This window comes from Haliotis rufescens, unplaced genomic scaffold (assembly GCF_023055435.1).
Source record: "Haliotis rufescens isolate VD_foot unplaced genomic scaffold, xgHalRufe1.0.p SCAF_1, whole genome shotgun sequence".
Classification (NCBI taxonomy): domain Eukaryota; kingdom Metazoa; phylum Mollusca; class Gastropoda; order Lepetellida; family Haliotidae; genus Haliotis; species Haliotis rufescens.
The window spans coordinates 8,991,535-9,012,077 of record NW_025963779.1 but is presented as its reverse complement, the minus strand read 5'-3'; the positions used below and the strand labels follow the sequence as shown (position 1 = coordinate 9,012,077).

Below are 20,543 nucleotides of genomic sequence, written 5' to 3'. Positions count from 1 at the left end.
TTAATCAGGCCTAGAGGTTCAAGACACAAAATAAGATGCATATTAGGTAAATGCAAGGAATATTTTTCAGCAAACCAGGTTAACATATTCAGATCAATCTGACGGCTTAGTGGTTCATACGTATAGATGAACACATGTGTCACCTCATAGACATATTACCATCATTCAGTGGCTATTTTGAGTGAGTGAAATGTGTAAAACTGTGACCTTCATGGGCGGTTCAGATCTTTAATATAATGTGTAAAACTGCGACCTCCATGGATAGTTCAGATCTTCAATATAATGTGTAAAACTGTAACCTTCATGGACGGTTCAGATTTTCAAAATAATGCGTAAAACTGCGACCTTCAAAGACGGTTCAGATCTTCAATATAATGTGTAAAACTGCGACCTTCAAGAACGGTTCAGATCTTCAATATAATTTGTAAAACTGCGACCTTCATGGATGGTTCAGATCTTCAATATAATGTGTAAAACTGCGACCTTCAAGAACGGTTCAGATCTTCAATATAATTTGTAAAACTGCGACCTTCATGGATGGTTCAGATCTTAAATATAATGTGTAAAACTGGGACCTTCAAGGACGGTTCAGATCTCTGGCACAACATGTTATACTAGAGCTTGATATATGTTCAAGATATTTAAAGAGCCGGTGGGTTAGTGGAGTGGTTAAAGTGGTCATGCCAAAGATCCGGGGTTGATTGCCCACATTGGTACAATGTGTGAAGCCTATTTGTTGTGTTGCTTGCCATGATATTACTGGAATATTGCTAAAAGCGGCGTAAAACCATACACACTCACTCACTCACTCCAGATTTTTAGCTGCATAGGTGATGAGGTCTCACTGCACACAGATATCAAGTATTTCTCCTAACTGAAGGCAGAGGCCACCATGAAACAGTACATGCATACAGGTTATTTCGATACAGGTGTATTTCAAATGATCCTCATAGGTGAACACTTGACAAAATATGGATCTGCTGTGTCTTTTCATTTTGATAGTAGCAGTGCCTTTAACTTTTACCTGCTCACAGAAAATACAAGTCAAAAGACAGAAAGGAGGTTAATTGCACTTCATTAGCTCAAATCCCATCAGTAATGATACCATTTCAGAAAGTCTCATCCCACAAAATTAATTTTTTTAAAGTGAAGATAATCAATAATCCATGTCAAAATTAATCTAAACTTCATTCATGGTTTGATAGTTCCTATCTCCCACATGCGATGCCGATTTTATTCTTCTACAAAACCGGAAACTCCTGCAAAATGGTCATGTCCTTACATTACACTAATGATCAGTAACTTCATGTAGTCATATAATAATTATTACCCACCGGTTTTCCTTGAAATGAAAATGACGGATTGAAAGGGTTTGATTTACAAATCAAAAGGAATTGAACAGCTCAAACTGTTCCACGAGATCAATGATACCCATTGGAGTATGATGGAATCAACCACTAGGCATTCTGAATGTGGGTTTGAATGTGACCTGTCTGTAATGGGACTCATCGGGGGATAATAGTCACTACGGGGAACTGTAGTTCAACGAATCTGACAGAAATTGTCAAGTAACAGTGAAATTATAATCATACAAATGAAACTATTCTTCTGCTATAACCACCAGCATGCCTAAAATTGTCAGTTAAACAGGGATGAATATTTATTTAGGTAAAGCCTGACAATCAAGTCTTGTCACTGCATCTCAAACTATAGGTAGTAATTTGTTTGTGACAATATGTTCAATGATAAACTTTGATTTTAACTATCTACCAGGTGGAACCAGGTGAGACAGGCTTGTATACTGGGTGAGACAGGTTGGTACAGGGTGAGGCGTTATAATACAGCCTTGCAAAGGGTGAGACAGGGTGAGGCATTAGGAGACAGGCATGTACAGGGTGAGACAGGTTGGTACAGGGTGAGGCGTTATAATACAGCCTTGCAAAGGGTGAGACAGGGTGAGGTGTCAGGAGACAGACATGTACAGGGTGAGACAGGTTGTTACCGGGTGAGGCGTTATAATACAGCCTTGCAAAGGGTGAGACAGGGTGAGGTGTCAGGAGACAGACATGTACAGGGTGAGACAGGTTGTTACCGGGTGAGGCGTTATAATACAGCCTTGCAAAGGGTGAGACAGGGTGAGGTGTCAGGAGACAGACATGTACAGGGTGAGGCGTTATAAGACAGCCTTGTACAGGGTGAGATAGGTTGGTACAGCATGAGGCATTATAAGAAAGGCTTGTACAGGGTGAGACAGGCTTGTACAGGGTGAGGCATTATAAGACAGGCTTGTACAGGGTGAGACTGGCTTGTACAGGGTGAGGCATTATAAGACAGGCTTGTACAGGGTGAGACTGGCTTGTACAGGGTGAGGCATTATAAGACAGGCTTGTACTGGGTGAGACAGGTTGGTACAGGGTGAGGCAGTGTAGGACAGGCTTGAACTGGGTGAGACAGGTTGGTTCAGAGTGAGGTGGTTTAGGACAGGCTTGTACAGGGTGAGGCATTATAAGACAGGCTTGTACCGGGTGAGACTGGCTTGTACAGGGTGAGGCATTATAAGACAGGCTTGTACTTGGTGAGACAGGTTGGTACAGGGTGAGGCAGTGTAGGACAGCCTTGTACTGGGTGAGACAGGTTGGTTCAGAGTGAAGTGGTTTAGGACAGGCTTGTACTGGTTGAGACAGGCTTGTACAGGGTGAGACTGGCTTGTACAGGGTGAGGCATTATAAGACAGGCTTGTACCGGGTGAGACAGGCTTGTACAGGGTGAGGCATTATAAGACAGGCTTGTACCGGGTGAGACTGGCTTGTACAGGGTGAGGCATTATAAGAAAGGCTTGTACTGGGTGAGACAAGCTTGTACAGGGTGAGGCATTACAAGACAGGCTTGTACCGGGTGAGACTGGCTTGTACAGGGTGAGGCATTATAAGACAGGCTTGTACCGGGTGAGACAGGCTTGTACAGGGTGAGACTGGCTTTTACAGGGTGAGGCATTATAAGACAGGCTTGTACCGGGTGAGACAGGCTTGTACAGGGTGAGGCATTATAAGACAGGCTTGTACCGGGTGAGACTGGCTTGTACAGGGTGAGGCACTATAAGAAAGGCTTGTACTGGGTGAGACAGGCTTGTACAGGGTGAGGCATTATAAGACAGGCTTGTACCGGGTGAGACAGATTGGTACAGGGTGAGGCGCTGTAAGACAGCCTTGTACTGGGTGAGACAGGTTGTACAGGGTGAGGCAGTGTAGGACAGGCTTGTACTGGGTGAGACAGGTTGGTTCAGAGTGAGGTGGTTTAGGACAGGCTTGTACCGGGTGAGACAGGATGGTACAGGATTAGGCGGTGTAGGACAGGGCAATGTGTGTCAGTTTTTGTTGTTATTGCTGTAAGATGAGTTTAGAATATACTTCATCTTTAATAAAGACTCTCTCCATACCCTATCATGTATTTTTAGAAATAGCGTATGTGCATTGCTAAATCTGCCTTCTAAAGAAACTGCATTCATTGATTTAATCCTGCTATCTAAATGCTGCATGGCAAATCATCATTTCTTACATCTAGCAGCATTTAAATAATTCAATAATTCATTCTCAAACTGTTCTTCAGATCATATGTAGCAATGGCATATCCGTTACACTCTGTCTCTATTTTTTCAAGAATTTGTTTTGTTCAGTTAATGCTCATATAACAACATATAAAGATTTATTACTTTTGTTCCAGTATGTGTGCATGTTGTTGCTGCTGCTGCTGCTGCTGCTGCTGCTGCTGCTGCTGCAACGGACATTGCTGATGATATCTAAGTGCCCAAGCCATAATAAGGATCCACTGCATCAATGAGCATAGCAATAACACCAACTAATTTCAATTAGCAAAAATAATAATCTGGGGTCTTGCATGGCTGTCCGTTCTTTGGTTCCATGAAAGCAAACACACTGCACATGTTCATGCCACTGTCCGAGGAACAGTAAACACTATAATTACACTGATAGTTCATGGAAATGCAAACCCTTCCTTTACTCAGCTCTTCTCAACCATTAGTGTCGACATAGGACACACAAGGTCTGTTGTTTTATAGAGACGCACACATATTCTGTTGCATTTGTCAATACCATTTTCCCCTGCTGTTATTCTTGCTGTGTATGCCAGTGAGTAGATTCCACACAAACACAGTACAAGCGACATGTTAAGGAACTCGTCAAACGGTCCGGAAATTGTCCTATTTCAGTTAGTTCATAACCTCAACGATTTATTGGGCTACCATTGCAGGTATTGAATTAATTTGATAGGATTATGATAAAATGAATATTTAATGCAGTATTTTTAATAATCAATCTTTATCAAACTGGATGTAGGGAGCAGCTATAGAGGTAGTTGCTTTCTAGATCTGTACTGTCTGTTTGAAGGTCACTCAGAGTATACAGTTTAACCTGCATACAAATATCTTACTGAAAGGAAACTGCTGTCTTCGATGGACAGACATTATACATATGTAGAGCTAGCCACTGTATATCAATGTAACAGACTAATGCAATTAAATAAAGTGAAGCCAAGTATCTTCAGTCTGTGGGAAAGATGGATCGATGATGGCTGTTTCCTCAGCATATCGTTGTCTTTTATTACCGGTATGTTTTCACTAGTGGTCTGAAGATACACTGATGCATCGGTGGATCGCGATATTTTACTTAATGATACAAGTATAGATTACAGTAGCACACAAAGTAACAAATATTGATTCATACCTAAAAGGTTTGCTTTCATAACTGCTGCACCAAACACTAATTAGTAGTGAAAATCATTAGTGAAAACATAAATATTTTCATCCATTGAGCCATACTTGACACTCCCAACTGTAAATAATCAGTGTGCCAGGTATTTGGCCATCCTGTTTATGAAAAAGATGGCTTATGCACCACAGATAAGAGCACATACAAGTATCGTGATATGCATCAGATCATGAATAAGGTTTCATGATAGGATTGCACAGTTTGTGTATTGTTCCAACCCTAGTTTTTATAATTTGGTTGTTCTTTAAAAAAATGAAATCTATATAGTTTTAAGCTTTAAAAAAAGTAGTTTTTGTATGCTAAACATCGAACTGAAATGTCAGTTGTAGCTAGTTTTGTTTGTCAATTCTATGTGCTAGCCATGTAAATAATGAATAAATATAAAATAAATATAAATAACACCAGAGAATAACTAGTATTGATTATTCACTAAAACAGATTCCATTAGGCATAAATGGCAAAATAGCAGTAAAATAATATGAATGGATCTATTTGGGCAAAGGAATTACACTACCTTTGTTGCTCCATTTTACAAATAAATATGTAAAGGAAGATATTAAACCTAGTCTCAAGGAAAAGTGTAACTTTAAAAAAGAATTGAAGAAAATGTAATTGTTTTAAAAAAAACCACTATTGTGTTTTCAGGTGCTATTGTTATCGATTCATTTTTAACCATTCACAGCTGTGTTTTGACAGTTTACTGCTGCTTGTTTTAAGACGATAAAACACATTCAACTGAAACAATACATTAGAGTTTCAGTAGGTCACACAGTTCAGGTCATGGCAGAGAAAAACCAAAGACAATATTTTTGTACTTATTAATCTAATCACGATACAAAGGTCACTGTACTCTAAATGGCCATTGTGCGTGTTTGTCCTTATTCCTCATATAGAATTTGCTGACAACTAATCTTATGTTGTTGTGTAAAGGCTGTGTATCCATGCATGTCTTACAAGTCTCCCAGAGCATGTTGTGAGAAACTAATATGGACCCATCAGTGATTCTACTTATTTACATGTTTTCTTAAAGCGTCTTAAGTGCAAATACAGAATAATGAAAACAATAGTGGCGACTTATACAATGTTGATGTCATAGTATATATCACCAGTATGTATTGTTGTGTGGTAGATATCATTAAAATGTAACTGAACATGCATGTTGTTGTAAGGCAAGTACTACCTGTACACTTGCAACCAGAACACATAGTGAGAAGTTAATGAGGATCAGTGCAAATATGAGGTTGTGGTTGGTTCTCAATGGTTTAACCATGTGTATAGGAGAGAACGTGCCAATGTTTTTAACCTGAAAGACATGGCAATATTCCTTATTCTATTTCTGAACCAATTCACCCTTTGCTTTTGAAAATCAAAAGTAGTCAAAAGATGATAATAACTTAAGTGATGTTGACATTACAATGGAGATTCGTAGGTAGGTAATAAGTGATGTTGGCATTACAATGGAGATACGTAGGTAGATAATAAGTGAGGTTGGCATTACAATGGAGATACGTAGGTAGGTAATAAGTGAGGTTGGCATTACAATGGAGATACGTAGGTAGGTAATAAGTGAGGTTGGCATTACAATGGAGATACGTAGGTAGGTAATAAGATAGTTGGCATTACAATGGAGATACAAAGAATGGTAATAAGATGGTTGGCATTACAATGGAGATACGTAGGAAGGTAATAAGATGGTTGGCATTACAATTGAGATACGTAGGAAGGTAATAAGTGAGGTTGGCATTACAATGGAGATATATAGGAAGGTAATAAGATGGTTGGCATTACAATTGAGATACATAGGTAGGAAATAAGTGAGGTTGGCATTACAATGGAGATACATAGGAAGGTAATAAGATGGTTGGCATGACAATGGAGATACGTAGGAAGGTAATAAGTGAGGTTGGCATTACAATGGAGATACATAGAATGGTAACAAGATGGTTGGCATTACAATGGAGATACGTAGGAAGGTAATAAGATGGTTGGCATTACAATTGAGATACGTAGGTAGGTAATAAGATGGTTGGCATGACAATGGAGATACGTAGGTAGGTAATAAGATGGTTGGCATGACAATGGAGATATGTAGGTAGGTAATAAGATGGTTGGCATTACAATGGAGATACGTAGGTAGGTAATAAGATGGTTGGCATGACAATGGAGATATGTAGGTAGGTAATAAGATGGTTGGCATGAGAATGGAGATATGTAGGTAGATAATAAGATGGTTGGCATGAGAATGGAGATATGTAGGAAGGTAATAAGATGGTTGGCATGACAATGGAGATATGTAGGAAGGTAATAAGATAGTTGGCATGACAATGGAGATATGTAGGAAGGTAATAAGATGGTTGGCATGACAATGGAGATATGCAGGATGGTAATAATGGATTGGTTACAATAAACTTCAATCGTCATAGCAGTTGTTATGTAATATGGTCAGTCTTCAAATCCAAAGTGGAAAACGGATTTTACACCACTGCAGCAACAGTGAAGATACATCATGACTCAGGTAAATTACAGACATGATTCACAATTGCATCAATGGTTGCAATGGATGTGGAACGCCTCTGTGATGGGAGACTGCTGTAACCACAGGGCCACCTCACAGATCATGTACTGTTGATCTTGTAAGTATTCCTTGCACTTAAGATATTACATCTGATGCTCCCCAAAGATATAATTTTCTCAGAACCAGTTCATTGATTCCCTGAGGCCATGTTGGATGATAAAGAACCAGACATACACATCTGATTCATCAACATCTGCTCTGAAAACAAACATCTCCTTCCTAACTGATGGCACAGCAAAGATAGCCTTTTCCCTTTGAAATAATAGGCTGTACATGATGAAACATGATTCTCCATATAAACAGTCCTGTAACGATATATGACCTTGAGAATTCCATACAGAGGCAAAGAATGCAGAGTGTACTACTTTCCAAAACATATCTACATAAAATTATTTGCAAAGAAGTAATACTACTGGCTGACCATATACAACAATGATCATCAAAAAAACAAGAAAAACAATACCATAAATAACCAATTTGTAACTACTTGTATCATATTCCCAACCAGAATGAAAGGCAAGTGTTATATTCAAATAATGGTAAAAAAATCTCAAAATATAACAGTAAATGATTTGTGAGATACCAATACAATGAGCAAAAACAGTTGAAATACAACACCTACTATAATCAAATCCCAATAGCCGTGTATGACCTTGATTCCTGCGAATTGCTCAGAATCAAAGACAAGTGTTATACCCAGAGGGTCATTAAAAACACTTTTTCCACGACCCTAAAATCTACAGCTTGTCAAAAGGTTTTGCCCAAAGGAACTGTAAAAACTTCTTCAGCTATAAAACCATCCAATAGAATGGTTGCTTGGAATGTTTGGGGCTGGGTCTTATACCCGAGTGGCTAGGCATCAAAGTCCTATCCCTCAACATCAGGACCAATCTTTCTGATAGGGAGGTGATCAGTGGAATTTCACGGCTGAATTCTCCACCACTCGTCTGATCACGTTCCCATCTGATAATGAATGTTTTTCTCGATCTGCTACAAAAGTTTGTTTTTGGCCTCGTTATCTCCCAGAATGCCATACAGCCGAAACACATCATCTGCTAGATTGGCATTCTCGTTGTAAAGTCACCAATGGATTATGGCAAATTAGAAAGGAGAAAAGCTGCTGGAACCATCGCAGACATGCCACAGATAAGGGACTTCTTATCCTTTTACAAGAGATGGAACATAGTTTTCCTGTTTGTACTGAAAGATATAAAGATAAGGTAGCAAGGAATTATATTTTGCTTTCATCATCTATTACTAAGGTTTATCCTCTGACAGGAATTGCATGTGTAATCTTGTTTAGGCCATGTTTTCTTCAAACTCTTCCTGTATGGATATCGACAAATATCAGAGTTTCTGCAAGAGTTGAAAATGCAAGATGAAGAGATATTTCATCCTTTTACTGTTGACAGTACAAATGATATGGCAAGGTTTTTTATTTACAACTGTATATGAGGGGTTGTAAGTGATATTACCGACAATGAATTTATAAAGCTATTATTATGCCCCATATTATCAAATAAGCATATCTCATTGGACAAAAGCCTTTAATATTTGGGTGAGTTGGGGTTAATGCCCTTTTGAACAGAATTTCAGCTATTTCAGAGAGTCAGCTTCATGGGGGTCTGAGGAATGCTGTGGCACCTTAGACCCACCCAACCTCATACTGACTAGACCCGTGAAGACTCCGGGGTAGAATAGGTCTTCAGCAACCCATACTTGCCGTAAAAGGCGACTATGCTTGTCGTAAAAGGCGACTAACGGGATCGGGTGGTCAGGCTTGCTGACTTGGTTGATACATGTCATCGATCCCAATTGCGTGGATCTATGTTCATGATATTAATCACTGGATTGTCTGGTCCAGACTCGATTATTTACAGACCGCCGTCATATAGCTGGAATATTGCTGAGTGCAGCGTTAAACAACCAACCAACCAACCAACCAACCATGCTTACTAAGAACCATTAGAGGTGCTTTTAAGGTAAAAAGTTCACAACAAGGAAGCTATGAAGGAATTAGGATGAGAAACTGTGCAACAATTGTTTCTCAAAAATGATCAATAATGCATGATAGAATATGATCAGTCATTTATGTACAATAAATATTCTTCTTCTTCTATAAATAAATTATGTTTTGAGAACATGCATGATTTACTGTAGAGCTCTACTGATGAACACAATCGTGTCAGCTCTATCACATCAAACATTATTCATATCATAGTTCATTTGCTATTATAGATAAGATAAATAATTGGTGATGCACTTCACATTTCATTTAATCATACTAGGACATCAGGTTCTATGAATAACAAGCAGTTTATTTATAAACTTTGTTTGTCAGTATCCTATGTACATCTGTTGAAATGAGTTTACTCCACCAGCATGGAATGGGGGAACATTTATTTACTTAAAAAAGAAAAGAAACTTCATAAAATGCAGCGCAAACTGTATTCAAGTCATAAATATTATTTGTTTGAAATGGCGCACATCCAGATGTTTTTGCAGATATAGAAACAAGGCTTAACACTCAACTTAATAAAAAAAAGTCCTAAATTGGCTAAGCCAAACTTGAGCCAAACCAACCCTCACAAAACTAGAACAGCAAGGCTTACCTTTCAGTAACGGTGCAGATCTCGTCTTGAAAATATAATTTACTGTCAAAAAGAGCATAACCTCTTTCCTTTTGTTAAGAGTGCATACCAGATAGTTATCAAAATGTTTCCGTTTCATCCACTTACACCTGTGTGAAGAAAACGCTTTATCTCCATGATCTTGTACTGTGAAGGCATTTCACTGCACACTGGTTTTTGTGCTTATTTAAATGTATTAGCTGAGGGCAAACTGGCAAATCTCATCTCTAATATATCTCTAGGGGAGCAATAAAACATGATGTAGCTGAAGATGATGTGTGCTGAACATATTACCTCACAGAGACAGTGGCATGGAAGAGGCATATTGCTTATAGTGAATCATAAACACATGCTTGTGATACACCAGTTGCAGGAATCGTACAATGGACATTTTTAATGAATGTGGAAAAGGTTTTGTCACTTTCATTTACAAAGGTCTAGGAAGTGGAAGTGAACTTTGAAATAAACATAAGCATTTGTAAGGCACAGATATCATTTTAAATGTATTTTACATACATGAATGATGTACTTTTGTCCCAAGTTGAGTTGTGTCAAGACCTGGATGTCTAGAGGCCCCTGTGGTAATAAGCAGAATTATTGCTGGGTGGGGCGCTGACCAGCATACAAACACTTACTATTTTAGCAAATTGTGTGACTGGCAGGTGCTACAGTTAGATGACTTGCTCGTTTGTGAACACCTGGTGTCATTTCTTCATACTTTTACCACCTTTTGGACTTATTTCAGCCAAAAATAGGAACAAATTATTCTCTGTCATTGATGTTTTTATGTATAAAGACACTTTGATCAGAGATTCAGTATTATCACTATCATAAAATATGGCATATTTTATACAATGGCAAAACACATGTGAAAGTGCATTTGCATAGGTTCTCAGGTCTAGAATAGCCAACAGTCATAAGCTTAAATAAATAATGGAATTTGATCTCCTTACACTGATAATTCTCTTGTGAGAACCTTCCTGTTTAATGAGCTAGTGTATCTGCAACACTCACTCATCCCTCAAGGGTTGTCACATATATATATGTTTACATCCAAGTACAATATGCAGTGTGTTAGTGACCAGGGTAAATGAACATTTCCAAGTGTGTATTTATCAATGACTACAGTTAGGCCCCATTTTGATTTTATGTTTCCTTCCTTACATAATAAGAAAATGTGCAGCCGGATAAAACCTGAATGTCTCGTCTTAAAACATTGTTCCACAATGTTTTTTGTGGATGACTGTCTGAATGCATAATTTTATTTATTTATTAATTATTATTATTATTATCATCATCAAAGCTATATTTAATCAGAAACTGTCAACATACTTCCTATCATGGCATTTGTTTCATGTCGAAATATTCCTGCATGTGTCTTATTTCTGCTCTTTGACATGAAAAAGTATGACATTCTGACCCTATAGCTGGACTTGGCAAACTAAAACAATCATTTCTGCATGCCAACAACAAGTTTTCAAACTCATTGTCTGAAAACCAGCCGTTTCTATATTAATGACCCAGGGATGGTGGGGTAGCTTAGTGGTTAAAGCGTTGGCCCGTCATACCGAAGACCTGGGTCCGATTCCCCACATGGGTACAATGTAGTGTAAAACCATATACACTCACTCACTCATTGATGGCCCAACACTGGGAGCAAACAGTGTTTCCAGAAAAGTGCTTGGCCTCAGAGATGGGCACAAAACATGAAGATCCTTTGTGACCTCTTACAACTTGAGGTTATCAATGAGTATAACTTAACAATAAGATGTATCTTGTCAATGGACTGAGTGTGTGTCCTTCTGTTTCAACTCTGAGCATCATGTTGCCACCTCAGGGCCAGAACTCAAACCGATCTCTGCCAAATACAGTAATCACATTACTTGCAGATATCACGGTTCTGCTAGTAGCAATACTATCAATGACTGCACATGCTGTCTGACATGCTGATAGTGTTGATATGGTTACACACACCTGAGAGTTGCACTGGAAATACACAAGACTGTTTACTCTCTAAACCTACTGGAATCTCCATGCCAGAAACAGCAACAAACAAAAATTACAAGATATGAAATCAACTGAGACGTTTGTGATGGAATTGTGCTGGAGAGAAATAGTTTCTCCCACCCACCTTAATGTTGAAAACAGGTGGAGTGTGTTTATTTCAATGCCATTGACATTTTAACTCTCTGTAAATGGATGTGCATGTTGAAGGTTACATATTTCACACCAGGACTACTGCATAGATGGAAACGCATGTGTTATCAATATCAACCTATTATAAGGTACAAAGTATGACTGAATAAATCAATGAAGTCAGCATGTTATATAGGTCTACCAAACATTTGACCCCTGAGACTGATGAGAGTTGTTGTAGAAGTTTGTAATGGTCAAAAGCTAAATTTTGTTTTTTTTTACTAAATTCTGAGAAAATGCAGATAATGTGAGAAGCTGATTGTCAATACTGCATTTTTGTCATCAATGTCAGCAAAAATGTGGATCAGATGGTCACAATGCCAGCATCTTCTTGTTCGTCCAATGAATGATGACCCTTTGGGAAGCTGCACCAGCTCTTGATGTAACCTGAATGATTTGGTGTCAAACCTTCCCAAACACATTCCCGATCATCCAGGGTATTATATCTCTGTTCTATTAGTCTTAGGTGGAGTCACGATATGGATGAAATACTGCCGATGTGACTATAAATCTGAACTCACTCACTCACTCACTCACTCACTCACTCTTGGTGGATCCTTGCTGATTTAGTGTATTATCACCCTGACATCATGTTTCTATTCAATCTATTCAATCACTAGTTTTGACAGCTTCAGACTAAATAAGAAACATCTGGTTGACAGAAAGGCACAGTAATAATGATTACAATAGCATAAAACTGCATTAACTTTTAAAAAATAGATATAAAAGATTTCTTATAATAAATAGCAAGTACAAAATCACCGATTTGTACAAAGAATATTTCAAATGTTACTGTAGATTAACTGCTGGTAATCTTTAAAAACAGTCAATACTGGATGACCACTTCAACTTTAGATGTTAAATATTTATAATCTTTTCAACACATTGACATGCACTCGAGCATAATGTTCCTCACAGCAAATCCAATATATCTGAAAGCCAGCATAAACCCATTGAACTCTGTAATGGCTGGCCCATAAATCAAGTAGATTTTCTATGATATATAACCTGTTAACATTTTGAGACCCCATTTTTCATTAAACCTATGTTATAAATCCATAACGATTACATGTACTTATTAATCATAAACTCTATAAAAATGTCCAAGTCTAGACGTAAGCTTACACATATCTATAATAATCACACCCTGCATAAGAAAATTCAATTTTTATCCCGTTGACATTTTCAGCAGTGGGATACATAAAGTACAGATAAGACTTAGATAAAAGTATGATAAACAGATTTTGCAATAATGTGTAAAGGATTTAGCAATAATGTGGCTAAAAGCCAATATATTTATAACATCAAACAGACAAATTGTTGAAGTCCTTTTTTCCTGCACTAGATCTATGATATCCATTAGGATATTCACCTGATGCCTCCTCAAGGAGTGTTTTGATATTGCTCTATGAAATGAAGTGAATTATATTAATGAAATAACTTAGGTTTTGTTGCTTTATATTTATTCCCAAGCCTCAACACACAAGATATAAACAAGCACAATGAGGCATAATTTTTATTGCCCCAAACAATGTGTTCATTCAATGATGGAGTTGTGCATTTATAAGATTTGTCTCACTATGCCTTTGTTGCTTCTATTTTGTGGATTCTGTTTCTTTTCATGTCCGAGAGACTTGATCATCAATTCAACCAAGGCCATGGCCTCAACCCCTATTTGCAGAATAACCGCAATAAATGAAAATCAAAATCACTCAAGCAAAGTTTGTCAATTTAATGAAGCATTAAAGTGATGATGTATTGAAGCCATCAATTGTTCCTACAATGCTACTTCAAATTCTGTCAACGATCTAATAATTAAACAATAATGGAGGAAGTCAAGCATATCCCATCAGCTGAGATTAAAATAGGTTCTTCTTAAAATGCTCACATTGGATGCATCTAACATGTGAACACCTGATTCCTGCAAGATCAATGGATGAACATTGAGGGGAATGCAAAGAACTCTCTCCTTTTCTGATTCCATAGCCCTCATTTGGCTTCAAGTACGATATATAAAGCATCATATTGACAGATATTATTGATGTGATACACGCAGTGCCACAGGAGTCCTGTCCAATGTATGTTCAGTATTAAGCTCTCTATCCTGCTTAGACATTTCCATTTACAGGAAGCTTACACCCAGAGAAGGTCCAGTGATGCATAAATTGATCTGAATGTTATGGTGGAAAACATGTCAGTCTCTATGACAGTCTGAATGTACAATATCGTTGCCTGCAGTTTGTATTCATGCTACAGCCTCAGTTCATATTGTCACAGGCATGTAACTGAACTCAGTGATGTCGCTGGTTTCTATGGACAAACGAAGTCTGCAATATCCACGTTTGACTCCCTGTGAGTATTCCTGGACAGGAAAGATCCCCAGTACCCCATGATTGTCTCCCTGTGAGAATTCTTGGACAGAAGTCTCAGTTCCCCAGTACCCCATGCTTGTCTGCTTTTTATTCCAAGCACATTTTCAATGGAGACCGTAAAAAACGTGTGTGTGATTTACTGTGATTGGTTCTATTGAAAATGTGCCCGGTTCTTATCATTATGATGCAAACTTTATTGGGATTGTGTTTTGTTTGTAATTTATGTGGCTATTTCTATCTAAAGTGTGTACATATTCCACAGTGTTTTTGCTCTCTGCTGGTTTTCTTTGGTAGGCCTGATAAACATTCTTAGACATAGAAAATTCATATCTTATATCATATGGTACCTAGAGGATACCTAACATAATGCAACTCAAATATGGCTCTTTTCACTAAATCAAACCATATGATAAAACAATGGAACTTCAATTTGTACTAGAGGTAAAGCACATCACAGAACACTCGAGACAAATCTTCTACAAATATTGACCAACCAGATTCGAATCACCATTTGATTTGAGCACTGATCGAAAGCAACACATTTTGTCTCAACGTTGACTAAACCAGTTCGGTGGTGCTGAAATACTGAGGGATATAAAATCATTTTCATGCACCTCAATATTTATCTGGAATCTTCTATGAAACATGATCTGAGAAAAATACTAAAGCATTTGCAGATAATCAATAGCAATAAATTATAAATACAAAACAAACTCAAAAGCATGATGTGAGGTCATTTTAACAGCCCAGCTCAGTTAATGTTTGAGTAACAGAGCGATTAAGTAAACATGAATGCTGCCCACTCTTTACTCCTATTCTATGATAGTGGACGGCGATTTATAGTGGTTTAGCATTTTTCCAGCTCTCCATAGTGGATTCAAAGAAAGAGCTTCACATATTGTACTATTGTGTATAATCCAACCTAAACATAACAAAATCGGGCAATGCCTGTGTAGCATGGAATGGTTTCATCCTCACCTGGTCAGCTTGCTGACTGGCTTCACCTATTTAGTCATGTGGACAAGGTGTCCAAACCAGAAAGTCAAAAGTTCGAATCCCATCACAGGACTCAGTAATTTTATGACAGCTACACTTATTCAACCACTAGTCAACCAACCATCCCTTCAACAGCTGTTTTGGGGCTGTAACAATCTGTTTGAATGTTTGTTTGTTTGTTTGTTGTTTAACGCCGCACTCAGCAATATTTCAGATATATGACAGCGGTCTGTAAATAATTGAGTCTGGACAAGACAATCCAGTGATTGACATCATGAGCATCGATCCATGCATATGGGATACGATGACATGCATCAAACAAGTCAGTGAGTCTGACCACCCAATCTCGTTAGTTAACTCTTACGACAAGCAAAGTCGCCTTTTACGGCAAGCATTGATTGCTGAATACACAATCTATTCTGGATCTTCACGGGTCCTGTTTGAATGAGAAGTGCATCTTTAAAATACTTTCAAGGGCACAAATTAATTCAGATATTTTTCAAATATCCTAACGCAAACCAAGGATGAAGTCTGTTGACAAAAGGAGGATCTGTGTTCAAAGTCAGTCTTCTTAATTAGTCCCTCCAGTAGACAAACACAAACAATGGCATTTGTTGATGTGCTGGAGTTCAACCTCTATGACATAACATACGTTATTTGTATTCACTGGAAGTTTTTACACTTGCTTGAGAAGCACTCGACATTTACTCTGTGCAGGGTCGCCTGCCTGACATATGTACTGACGAGGTTCACTGGGTAATATGTGGGAAGAGAAGCTTGGTTCTGGATGAGGTCACCTTTGTACCTCAATCATGGATCACAGACTCAAACAATGTCAAGGACAATAGACAGGTGGAAGGACTGTGTACCTTTACACACATCAAGGTTTGGATCGTTGACAGAGGAAATGACAACCGTTGCAGATTACATTTGTTGTACAAGTGACTAGACTATTTATTCATTTTTTTACCTATTTCTGTACTGATGAGGTGATAAGGTATCCTTGGCATACTTTATACTCAAAGTACTATTTGACACAGGAAAAAATTAATTAATTGGAAAAAAACATCCCTGTATGCAGATAGATGGAGGAAAAAAATGGGAAACACCTCCAGGGTTATCACCTAAAAATAGAATCATCAGAATTGCTAAGGTTATGAATCTGTCTCTTGATATTCAAAATGCAGTTCATATATTGCCAAGACACAGTTTAAGAAAGATCAATTCATCACAGGCAGTGAAGTCCCAGTTAGTGTCTGTCATACAATGAAGAATGAGGATGTGAATATATGTATGAAACAGAGTGATCCCTGTGCAAGTCTGCATGATGTATTTATGCAAATTTTAGGATTGAGTGATAAACATATAAACATCTTCCACCAACAGTAGTCATTATGTTCATATTTTCACACATAGTGCTTAGTTACAATGTGAGTTTGTCATAACAAAGAACAAAGAGCATAAGGACAGGTGTTGCAGTGTACGCTGACTGGAGCTATTATGCATTAATCAATCCCATCCATTGCAACATTACACAACCAAATATATTCTGTAATTGAAGCAAACACAGCATGGTGCCACAACTCTGAAGTATTTTATCATTAATAATTGTGAAATATCACCCTCCTCCAGATACGGGAAGGGGAGGAGTTGCTTCTCTTGGGCATGTCAGGATCTTATGTTCATCAGTTTGAATCCCTGATCCACCCTGATGTTGATCCTTGGTTTGTCAGCACCATGCCCTATGATAGTGACGGTACCAAAGTGCAGAAACCTATGATTGTGGGTGCTTTTCTCCCACATTAAGATGACATGCCATTATATAACTGGAATACTGTTAAAAGCAGCATTAAACACAACTCACAATTCGTCACAGATTAATCTGATAGTGTGATATAACTGAAAAACTGTTCAGATCAGTGTTTAACCAAACTGCTCTCGCTCCCTCCCTCCTTCCCTCCTTCCCTCACTCACTCACTCACTCAAGCTAGTAATACCTGATACTGGCACAACATTCCAGTTTCTTGTAAGAGACAAAGTCTCCAATGTGTATGAATGTTTGAAACTTAAAGCTTTCAATGTGGCCTTTTTTAAAAAACCAAGCTTTTATCATATACTTAAATGAATGCTTTGAAATTCCACTGCATTCTTGACAAAGAATGTGCACACAATGAGACATATGTATTACATGTCCACCAAACAATTGCTTTTGACGTAGATGTTGGAAAATGTTTCCAATTCATTATGTTCATTCTCTCATACATGAACGATTTTGAATGGATGACATTTGAGAAGACACACTCACAAAGAAAAAGAACCTCTGCATGTACAATGAAGACATAAATTCCTTTCAGCAAATTAAAATTTTGAACTGTGAATATGATCTTACCTGCATGGGAGACTTTCAAAAGATATTGAGGGTTCAAATTGTGTCACTCATCACTAACACAGCAAGGAGATCGGCAGTGGTTTGATATTTCTCCAAACCCGCGCAGGTGTGAGCTAACTGTATACCTCCGTCTCTAATCTCCCAACATCTGCATGGGAGGAAACAGCGTGAAATCCCCCAATGTGTTCAACCCGGGGTCTGACGTCCCACCAAACACCAGATAACTCAGTCAACCGACAGTGTGTACGTGTGACTATCACGGTGATAGCATGCACATTGTGATATTGACATGACGGTGGTCTTTACCTGGTTTGCTCTAATATTCATTTCATGCCAATCCTGTCTCTTAAAACATAAGACAGAAGTGACTAATCAATATGAAATTTATGTATGCATAATACATGAGCATATATCTTATTCTGCATCATATCAACCTGAACATCTAGACCTGCAGGGGAAATTAATTTCAGTCCAACTCAAGCTTGACATCCTCATCACAATCAGAACATGTCAAGCTATATTACTATACCTGCTGTCTATAGCAAGCACCTTGCAACACATCCTGAAAGATAAGACCATAGGGAGATATAGGCTTGTATCACACACGTGCGCAATCCAAAACACTTGCCATCACTCCTAGGTTTGAGTGGCAGGCATGGATTAGATCAATAGCATAACACTGTTATTGACAAGATAGATAGATATACATTACAGGGCGGTGAAGCAAGAGAAATAGAACGCTGTCAATCTAATTAGAACCTTTCACACTTCCTACACACGATCCCGTTCTTGGCGATCTGTCTTTATTAATATTACTACACATCACCTGCATCAATAACTGGTGCAGTGATTATGTAAATACTTATTAGATAAAGGATATTGGCAGCTTATATGCTAATCAGTGTAGCCAGGATCTGGATGATTGGATGGATGTGTTCTTGACAATAACTTGATCTGGTGGGTGTTCGATAATCACTGCGTGGTTGTGTGCATGAAAGAACTGAGAAGACATGGGGGTGTGATTTATTACACAATACTATTCCTCACATGTTACACCAATAGTGATATCAGAAAATGAGGGTTATGACGAAGTTATGTCATGCAAGATTTGTGACTGGGTCTGGACTAGGCAAACCCTCTTGATGTTGTGGCATTGAACCAGGCCACTGAGGTAAGTTGTCCCACATAGGAAAGTATCTCAAGTCTGTCCAGGTGACGGACCAGGCAAACCATGCAGTGTTGATGTTATGGGCATTGAATAATGCAGTGTTGATCAATGTTGTGGGCATTGAACCACACAACTAAGGTAAGCTGTCACACACAAGTCTGATTGTCTGCCTCCTTTTGTCATAAATGAATATTGGTTTCCTCTAGCAATGACTGAATGTTGGTCTCTGGTGATGGCTGAATGTTGGTTTCTGAGTATAGCTGAATGTTGGTCTATGGTTATAGGTGAATGTTGGTCTCTGGTTATAGGTGAATTTTGGTCTCTGGTTACAGCTGAATCTTGGTCTCTGGTTACAGCTGAATGTTGGGTCTCTGGTTACAGCTGAATGTTGGTTTCTGGTTACAGCTGAATGTTGGTCTCTGGTTACAGCTGAATATTGGTCTCTGGTTACAGCTGAATGTTGGGTCTCTGGTTACAGCTGAATGTTGGGTCTCTGGTTACAGCTGAATGTTGGTCTCTGGTTACAGTTGAATGTTGGTCTCTGGTTATAGCTGAATGTTGGGTCTCTGGTTACATCTGAATGTTGGTCTCTGGTTACAGTTGAATGTTGGTCTCTGGATACAGTTGAATGTTGGTCTCTGGTTATAGCTGAATGTTGGTCTCTGGTTACAGCTGAATGTTGGTCTCTGCATGGTTACAGTTGAATGTTAATTTCTGGATACAGCTGAATGTTGGTCTCTGGTTATAGCTGAATGTTGGTCTCTGGTTAAAGCTGAATGTTGGGTCTCTGGTTATAGCTGAATGTTGGTCTCTGGTTACAGTTGAATGTTGGTCTCTGGTTATAGCTGAATGCTTGTCTCTGGTTACAGCTGAATGTTGGTCTCTAGTTACAGCTGAATGTTGGTCTCCGGTTATAGCTAAATGTTGGGTCTCTGGTTATAGCTAAATGTTGGTCTCTGGTTATAACTGAATGCTGGTCTCTGGTTACAGCTGAATGTTGGTCTCTGGTTATAGCTAAATGTTGGGTCTCTGGTTATAGCTGAATGTTGGTCTCTCGTTATAGCTTGATGTTGGGTCTCTGGTTACAGCTGAATGTTGGTCTCTAGCTACAGTGGAATGTTGGTCTCTGGATACAATTGAATGTTGGTCTCTGGTTATAGCTGAATGTTGGTCTCTGGTTATAGCTGAATGTTGGTCTCTGGTTACAGCTGAATGTTGGTCTCTGCATGGTTACAGTTGAATGTTGGCCTCTGGATACAGCTGAATGTTGGTCTCTGCATGGTTATAGCTGAATGTTGGGTCTCTGGTTATAGCTAAATGTTGGTCTCTGGTTATAACTGAATGCTTGTCTCTGGTTACAGCTGAAAGTTGGTCTCTGGTTACAGCTGAATGTTGGGTCTCTGGTTACAGCTGAATGTTGGTCTCTGGTTATA

General features: G+C 38.5%; 1 protein-coding gene across 2 annotated transcripts in view; it reads right to left on the bottom strand.

Annotated features, from left to right (window-relative positions):
* Nucleotides 1-20,543, bottom strand: part of LOC124136673 (zwei Ig domain protein zig-8-like) — a 187,158-nt gene that overhangs the window by 151,819 nt on the left and 14,796 nt on the right. Inside the window, exon 1 of one of the 2 annotated variants that reach the window (XM_048401808.1) lies at nucleotides 17,943-18,158. The exons of the other annotated variant lie outside the window; for it this stretch is intronic. The gene's annotated coding sequence lies outside the window, so the exon portion shown is untranslated. Of the gene's footprint in view, nucleotides 1-17,942; nucleotides 18,159-20,543 lie in introns of those variants that run through there. 2 annotated transcript variants of the gene reach the window in all.